The sequence below is a fragment of the Coenobita brevimanus genome, chromosome 97, assembly GCF_032717465.1.
Source record: "Coenobita brevimanus isolate Jiangsu-jjx chromosome 97, ASM3271746v2, whole genome shotgun sequence".
NCBI lineage: Eukaryota > Metazoa > Arthropoda > Malacostraca > Decapoda > Coenobitidae > Coenobita > Coenobita brevimanus.
Genome location: NC_137050.1, coordinates 23,119,976 through 23,129,757, shown reverse-complemented (window position 1 = coordinate 23,129,757; position 9,782 = coordinate 23,119,976).

Genomic DNA, 9,782 nt, shown 5'->3' with positions numbered 1-9,782 from the left:
ACGGGACTGTTGATGGTGATAAATATTGACATCCTTAGTGATGAGCTTACAAAGTGTTTCGTTATGAGTGTAAATTGTGAAAATTTATTGTATATGTTATGTGGTCCTTTTATTTCTCTGTTCCGTTTGACTGTTATTTTTTCTTTGTTGACATATCAAGAAGCTGGCAGCTCCTGTCGGATGAGGTGAGCGTGTTTCAAGCCTCTAAAAAGTGAGTGCATATATATATATATATATATATATATATGTGTGTGTGTGTGTGTGTGTGTGTGTGTGTGTATATATATATATATATATATATATATATATATATACACACACACACACATATACATATATATATATATATCTATATATATATATATATATATATATATATATATATATATATATATATATATATATATATATATATATTTATATATATATATATATGTGTGTGTGTGTGTGTGTGTGTGTGTGTGTATATATATATATATATATATTTACACATGAAAAGAGAGATTGTTTGTCTGTATGGCAGTCTGTCCTGTATGAAATATCCAGAGGGATCCCTTTCCTGTCCTTTACCGTCACACTCTTTACAAGTTCTAGCTTGAGCATGTGCACTTATGGCGTTTCTTTGGTGAATCAGTTTGAAACTATTCAGCTGCAACCAATTACCACTGTATGATTTGGTGGGTCATGCTTCGGTTTTATCACATAGCCACTCGGCTTTTGTTTACCATGATAATTCTTGCTTATGTCAGCTGTCAACAAACTGTGTAGTGTTGTGGTACTGAATGACCTTGCGTTAATATTAATATCTAACTGAACTGACACAGATCGGTGGGTGTTTTTCATTTTGATCCTGTTTTGTGTGCACACTTCTGTCTAGTGGAGAGAGAGGCAAATCAACCTCAGGAAACACCAGAGATTGCATCGGAGTGGCAAGGTCATTCATGGATTGTCATTGCTCCTGTCTGCGGTGACCTCGACCTAATACCCCACATCCTTTTATATATTGTCCCTTGCCGTGGCTTCATTTGGCAGTATTTCGGCGACTGTCACCTACGCACGGCAGATAGTGCCTGCTTCAGCTTCCTTCCCTGGCATGATGTTTCCCACGATCCCGACGTCACCATAGTCAGGTCAATCTTGGTGTTTTGCAATTGTGTACTGCCTTGGTGTTGGATTCAGTTTGCATCGCCAATGTCACGTCAATATTGCAGGTGTTGTGAGCTGACATCTCGTTTTATGCACCGACCCCGTCGCTGTCGTTAACTGGCATAGCTGACGTTAGACTGACAGGTTTTTCCCCGATGCTGACAGGAGCATTTACCGTTTACAGCTCGGCCATTCAGGTACATGCCCATTTAATTTTCAAGTCCACTTTCACTGCTTTTCGCTTGCAGACGCATTGTCTCCCATGACTGCTATCTTTTCCAGTGGAGTTTTTAATCATTTAGTTCTTTTTTTCTCAGTGAGTCACTCAATCCCAATGATCCATTCATCCAAAATAACATTAATGACAACTTTATTATTCTTCAGATTCATAACCATGAACCTTGATTACCATATGTTTAAGAATCCAAGATATCTGAAAGAAACTATAGGTATATGCAGCCGTCTTTGTCACTATACGTCCACTACGAGAACATAGTTACAATATATGCGTAATGTGTGTGTGTGTGTGTGTGTGTGTGTGTGTGTGTGTGTGTGTGTGTGTGTGTGTGTGTGTGTGTGTAATAGTTTAATACAGATCAGATCTAAAATTCATACGAAACGAGTAAATTTTGACAATGGGTATAGAACTTGCTGTTTCAGATTCATTCGATTTGGCTGGTAAACAATAAAACATCAATATTTTAAACATCATCTACGCGTGTCAAGTACGAACAAACACTGCAACTTTATATCGGGGAGGTAGCATTATAACTATTTACATGTCTGAAAATGAAGGTCGATTGGGTAAGCCTCATACTTAAAATGGGAAGGCAGGCTTGCAAATTTTTATGATAATTTCTGAAGCAGTTCGAAGACCAAATGGTCTAGTTTCTTTGTAATGTTCCTAATTGTGCTCTGTACTGTGGGATGCCGCCTGATGAATCATAAGTGTTCCGTCGATGACCATCAGGAAGTTAGGACTTTTTTTCCCTCTGTGATGTAAACATGAAGCATAAATCTCTCAGACATTCGAACAAAACTGAACCCGTGACGATGAAGACAGTCACACTGCGGGCTTAGCAACACCACTAATGACATCAAACTGTTTGCTCTGACTATGCTGTACTCGTATAATGGCTTCGTCATTTTTTTTCCTCGCCTTGATTACAAGGCTTTTCTGTGCGCGCGCGCGTGATTTTGTGCTTGTGTGTGTGTGTGTGTGTGTGTGTGTGTGTGTGTGTGTGTGTGTGTGTGTGTGCGCGCGCGCGTGCGTGTGTGCGCGCGTGCGCGCGCGCGCGCTCGTGCCCGCGTGTGTGGTTATGAGGCATCGCATTTCCACACAGATTACGAACAAGTATTTAGTACATTATTTCCTGACTGAAATGAAGGCTCACACCCCGTGGTAAGATACAGAAAATAGTAAATGGATTATGTCAGAGGATTTGATGCCAAGGTGTACATACTTGATAAAGGCCTGGATCAGAGTGATAGGAGGAAAAATGAGATAATCATGTTACAAGTGCAATAACCTGCGAGGAAGGTGATCTCTGGGGAAATGTATACAGTACAATACACGACTAAGAGGATGTGAATCTCTTGCCTTGTGAAGCCAGTATGTGTGTCTATGGGAGGCGTGAAATTCATGCGATAGCATTTGTGAAATCTTGATCACTTGGTACTGGAATATTCAAAATGTTTCCAGAGCACACGCTGTGAGATAATCTGACTTTAAACACACGCAGTGGATGAAAATTGTGCTAATATTTCTTTATTTCAAAGCAAAAATGATTATGAAGAACTGAAAACAGTTTGATCTTCCTTGAAAATGAGTTTTATCAGTTGCATGCTATGCATAGTATCAGTAGATCATGTTCCTCAGTTTTTCTGTTCTTGCTAATCCTCAGAGTTGTTTGAGTGTTCAGTGATGGGTCAGGAATGGCTGCTGGATGATTTCTTTTAAAGGGTAAGCATAGTTTTACAATTTCACATTGTTTCTAGGTGGTTTTGGTGAAGAAATCAATTGAGAATAACACAGCTTTAAGCTCATTTAAATGACCGAGAACTTAGCGCATCAAAGTTATTACTAAGAGTACAACGGAAAACTCTGCTCCTCTATGACCATTTGACTTATATGAAAATAATTTAGGATCCCTGACGATTTAATTCAGACTTATGCTGTCCCGCTCACTGATTAATTGCATTATGAACTGTACGTGCGCAGTCTGAATTGAGGTGAAATGAATTTCAATATCCAATTCAGGAGCATTCGCCGAACAATGATACACCCAAAAATATAGTGCTTAAAAAAAAAAAGGATACGAGAAGTTCTTCTCATACATACTGTAGTGTGTGAAGCTGGAATACAGTGAGGAAAAGGAAAAGCGGCCTACAAAAAAAAAACTGTGTTCTGAAAATTACTCTACTGAATTACCAGAGAAAAACTGTACGTGATCATTATACGAAGAAACAGTGAAGTCAGGCAAATGTTTAAATGTATACCAAATCATTTAATGATGGTCAGGAAAATCCGCTGAATAACCGAAACTGAAATAAAAATGGTACTCCCAAATAAGGTTAAGATATGCTGATAGTATGATTTCAAGCTTACTAAGTGTAAATTAGCATATAGTAAGGGGAAATGAACACTGCTCAACTGGTGATTAAATTTTCTCTTGGTGAAGTCACTAGCACAGCAAAACTCTATAGCCCCTATCCACAGCAGGGCACTTATAAAACCTTAAGGCTAGCAACTAAAAGCTTACAGAAAACGCAGATAGACTAATAATATAGGCAACTATAAAACTATTTCGTAATAATGGCGTAATTAGCCTTAAAGCAGTTTTCTGTCCGGTTGCTAGCCAATGCTTTTCATAAGACCAGTCCTCCTTTTTCTCCTCCTTGAAGTATCCTGTGCTTAGTCAATTCATAGCTCGTTACTGACTGGGAAAAATAATAATCCTTACATGACGGAGTGGGAACATAAACGAGAAATGGGGACAAGAGACACAGTGACTTACACACACACACACACACACACACACACACACACACACACACACACACACACACACACACACACACACACACAATAAATACAAACTCACAAACACACACGAACACAAACGCACAAAAAACAAACACAAACAGACACAAAGAGACACAAACACAAACACTCCCACAAGTACAAACACACACACACACACACACACACACACACACACACACACACACACACACACACACACACAGCTTCTCCGAAGAGTCTGCTGCCTATTTTTCTCCATGCACAACTTGTTCTCAGCTCCTCGTGATATTGCTGCCAGAGTTTGCATATTACCCTCGTCTCTGGTTGAGACAATCCCGCCACTGCCTCCGCCCCTCCCCCCGCCCAAGCACATCCCCAGCATTACTTTCGTCACGTCTTCTATAACTATCACAGCAGACATGCACAGAAATGTGAAAGAGTTTACTCACTCTCCCATCACCATTTCAAATAGTCCTTGTCACACACACACACACACACACACACACACACACACACACACACACACACACACACACACACACACACACACACACACACACACACACACAAACGTTTCCTGTTACCGTAAGGTAAATGTTTACTGGGATATAACAGGCTAATTAACCCTCTCAACAAGAGAAAATTTCTGTATTGTTTTTGCTACCCTCAGACGACATTATTCTGTTAATGAGAAATTTTTTCACAGTTGAGATAATTAATATCGTTTTTATTTATCCCTCTTTAAAAACAGATTTATACTAAGGTGATTAAATTAGTCTGAAGGTAGCTAGAATAGAAAGAGTAATATGTCGTCGGAGCGAGGAGACAAAAATACTAATGATAGCTTGTACGTGGTGGATCTGAAAAAGTTGAGTAATTTGAAATGTGGAGGAACAAAACATAAGCTAGTGAAAAATACACCCCCACTCTAATGTGCTCAGATGGAATCCCATAAAGTACCGTCGCTAACAGAGTGAGTGGTAAGGGAGCGGTAGTTCACTCACAAATAAAATTGACCTAATTCTTTCCTTTCTACTTCTTCTCTGTCTATATTCTGCTCAGATAAGATGACTCTTGCAACAGCAAGGCACGGCAAACCCGTCCCCGGCAGTCATTTTAGTGCTGACGTATAAACACAACAGGATATCTAGTCAAAGGTCACATATCACATTTGGAGTAGATCGGGTGAAAATTGAAGATTTTATGCCCGTTTGAAATTTTAGCCCCACTCCCCCTGACATTGACCCCCCCTTACCGTTAACTGGGGGATGACCCCTGTGATATTATGAGGCATGTTATACGATGAGATTTGAGAGATGCACCTTTAGACTTTGGTTTCATGTTGTTATGACGAATTTGAAAGGAGTTATGGCAGGAAGAAAAAAAAAAAAACAGTCCCAGTTCTTTTTGCATTTTTTGACCCTACCACCTGGGCCTTGACCCAGTTCGGCCCAAAATTTAATCAGGTGATCAGAAGGTCATAGCCCATCATCTCTGTAACTTTAGTCAAATCGCACCAGTAGTTTTCGCGTAAAGATGTTAACAGACAGACAGACAGACAGACAGGCAGACAGACAGACAGACAGACAGACAAACAAACAAACTAACAAACAAACCGTGTGAAAAAATCAACCGTCCCCGAGCCCATCCGGGGCGGGGACGGGTAGTGAGTGAAATGTGAAAATCATGTATAAAACATGTACGAAGGTGCTGGATAGATCCGGGAATTATTAGTGCCATAAAATTGGGTTACGCGAAAGTTCACGAGAATGAACACTTTGCGTCCAAATATCGTTAATGAGAGATTGAATGACTGACTTTCCTAGAGATGCTTATGCTCCTAAGAATGAAATTATATATCATATTTTGTATTACGAGTATACTGCTCATAACAGAACTTTTTCCGTTGTAAATAACAGTATATATTAACATTATATTGTTGACTCTCTCTCTCTCTCTCTCTCTCTCTCTCTCTCTCTCTCTCTCTCAGAGTTCTTAGAGAGCCAGTGTGTTCACCTTACCGGCATCTCTGTCTGTCTGTCAGTCTGTCTGTCTGTCTGTCGGTTTATGCATGTGTGACTGACATTTAACCATTTACGCTTTTAACCTTTGTCCCCTGACTGATCCAACTTTTTTCTTTTTTCTTTTTTTTTACGGTACCTTTTTCATTTTTTACAACTTTCAGTAAGCATTCTTCCCTCTAAATATTTTGCCATGTCGGTTTCTAATATTTGTTTGCTCTCTTTTGCATTACTCTTTGATTCTCTTCCCTGGGACTGATATTTATTTCTTATGTTTCCTTGAGTCCTTCTCAACTAAATATAATTCTTTGGCATAAGCTAGAATGATAGTACTAGAGTAGCAAGGCTTATGAAAACGTTACTTTTATTGTACTCTTTTTTTTTTCCACTAACGACCTAAAATTATCATTTCTCCATCATGAATGCTGTGTTGTACGAATAGATTAGCAACAGAATATGATGCCAGCCACGAACAAGTATTATGGAAAGGATTTAGGGTCGTAGTACTCTCTCTTTATGCCACTAAGCAGCGTGAAAAAAAAAAAAAAAACAGCAAAAGAACAAGAGTCTGGACAGAGTTAAAGTAAGCAGGGTACAATTTTAATACTTTGACGTTCCATTGACAAAATCTTAACTGAAGGAAATTCCTTGACGTTATCCACAATGGAGTATTAGAGTTGTCCCGATCACGAGAAGGTTAGTATTTAGTCCTTCTACATTTTTTTCTACCAGACTATCCACTTTCCCCCTCGCATGTCTGTTTACCATTAACCCTTCCTTGTCTTTCTCCGACTTCTTTCCATTTTCCTCTTCAAGGCTTTTCTCATTCTACACTTCTCTGCAGCCGTTGTGATTTCCTTATCTCCTGTTCAGCTATTTCATCCTCTGAGTATCCTAACATCATGACCTGCTGTTTAATCCGCTCTCGCAATTTTGTTCTCATCCCTGCCTATTATGTCCTCCTAACCCCGAAACACATTCACCTCCCATTCAGTCCCTCCTCATATTCGCTCACTCTCATCGTCTCCCTTTGGATTATAGTTACCCTCTTGAGCCAGGTGACATATTAATATGTTCTTCCTGCCCCCATGCTATTCTGTTTAGCTTGGTGATTTTTTTTTTCCAAGATGGAGAAATTATATGTACGGCCTCCAATAGTCCCTTCATTAAAAGAGGTAAATAAAATCATCTGGTGGTTTTCTGATTACAGTTAAAATTGTATAATCAAATTGAAGAGTTAATGATTATTTTTCTTATTGTTTCTCTCATTGCTGCAAACCTAGCTCACTCTTTCCTTTTTATCCCTTTCTTCCCATTCCTGAGATTTGTAAGAACAAAATTTTAAATTTTCTCTAATATCTGAACGCTTTTCTCTAGTCGTTATATTATTTTCCATATATATCTATATCTATCTATATCTATCTATCTATCTATCTATCTATCTATATATATCATGAAATTCTCCGCAAATGGCTCCAAATGGATAGTTACCATATCCAGAATCACATGTATCGCCAAACCAGATGCAGAAATGTCAAGAATGTCTTGAACTATAATAGAACATACCAGAGAATATCGCTAGAAAAAATACTAAGATCTCTAGAACTTCACTACAATTTGGCAATAATATCAAGAACACAGCTAAATTTCATGTAGATTTGCGTTAAGCATCGTCATTTAAGTGGAACTGAATATCTATAAAGCTAACAAAAAGCTTAATATTTGTAACTTTCATCACATTTCTATATTTTGCTCTTTGGCCCAACCATCCAGACTTTCACCCTTGTTTTCTCCGTCTTTCCTGTCTTTATAATACCAACTCTCGACATTATTCTTTCGAAATAATCACCTCTTGATAGCTATGCTGTCTTTTAATCTCTCTTATTTTCTCACTTCTTTCCACATTCATTCCTCACAGCTCTATCATCCTGTTATATATATCTCTCCATCAAACATCATGTCCTTATTATTAGGCTGTATGGTCTCGAATACATTTCAAATTGTCATTCTAACCCCTTCCCTTTCTCACTTGCCTCCTTCCTCACATCCCCCGTTCCCTATTGTCCCTCCTGGATGAATATTTATCTTTACTTCCTCTCTCGACTGCCTTCTCCATAGCAGCCTGGTACATTTTTTTCATATCTTTTTTCCGCAACCACCAGGACGACCCTAGAGAAAATTCCGCATGTTACTCATTCATTCACACAGTCACTGTACAGGTTTGAAGGATGCGGCTTAGGTCTCAAGTGGGAGGGGGGGGGGGTGTTAAAGTATGGGGGTATGCATACATACTGTACATACCTACATAAATGCCGTACACAGTCAGAAATTTATAATACAAGAGTACTAAGCAACTGCATACCTGCGTCTTCCAGAATAACAGGAAACAGGAGACTACTTTGAAGGAACATGATACATACATACATATATTACATGCATATATGCATGCATTGATACATACTACATACATACCTTTATACATACATACATACATTCACGCAAATTCACAGTACAGGGTACTATTCGACTGTGTAGCTGCATCGTGCCGGAACAGTCATAAATATATCACAGAGGGGAAAGGAACATTACATGGGGTCATTTACATACATGCACACACAGTCAACCGCGTACCAGCCCCATACCGGAAGAGCCGTAAATATCACACAGATGGAGCAAGGCAGAACACTGGTATGCTCATTGGACAAGAAGGATGTCATTTAAATGTTTATCCCGCATCAGATTATTTTTTCCCCATAGACCACTGCAAGAATGGCTGCAGCTACCAAAAGGGTCTGTTATCATCTTTTACGTTATTTTTGTTCTTCTCCTGGAGAAAATGGGCATGCGAAAGAAAAATAAATAAATAAAAAATAATTGCATACACCAGATTGTAGGTGTCCTCCATTCATTTTAAAAAGTCTGTAACAATTGGACTTGAACTGCCGCAAGCTGACCTTTTGGGGAAAGTAATCTGGGCAGTGAGTTCCAACGAGAACCAGGTCAGGGAATAAAGGAATTCCGATAGAGAAGTTATCATTTCTTACCTCCCCTTCCTTTATTCCTTCCTTCCTCTTAAGCGCCCCTCCCCCACCCCATCCCTAGGTCATTACTCGGATTCTCATGTTCCTCGATTATAAAGCATTCAGTCGTGTTTATTGTCAGAACATCGTGGCCGGGGCGTGTATCAGACTGAAGGAACTTTTTTCTGCGCATACTTTGCTGGGGAGGCACTTGAGTACTGCACTGACTTCGCCAATATATATATATATATATATATATATATATATATATCTTACAGCATAATTCATCCACTTCATCTATGATGAAATTTTCGTCCCATTGCAACTCATTTCTCGTAATTCAGTAGCAGAATAAGGTAATACTCTGGTTATACATCCCTCCCATAAGAATTCTTTGCGACTAATTTTATATTCTAAAGACAGTCTCTTGCTACAGCTTAGCATTCAGAGAGATGGCAGTTTTAGATCTAGTTAAAGATGACAACGTATAGGTTTAATCGGGTTGCAGGATTGTGATTACCCAAGTGAAAGGGGGAGTCTTCTGGTCACCTTCATTTTTAATCTGCACCG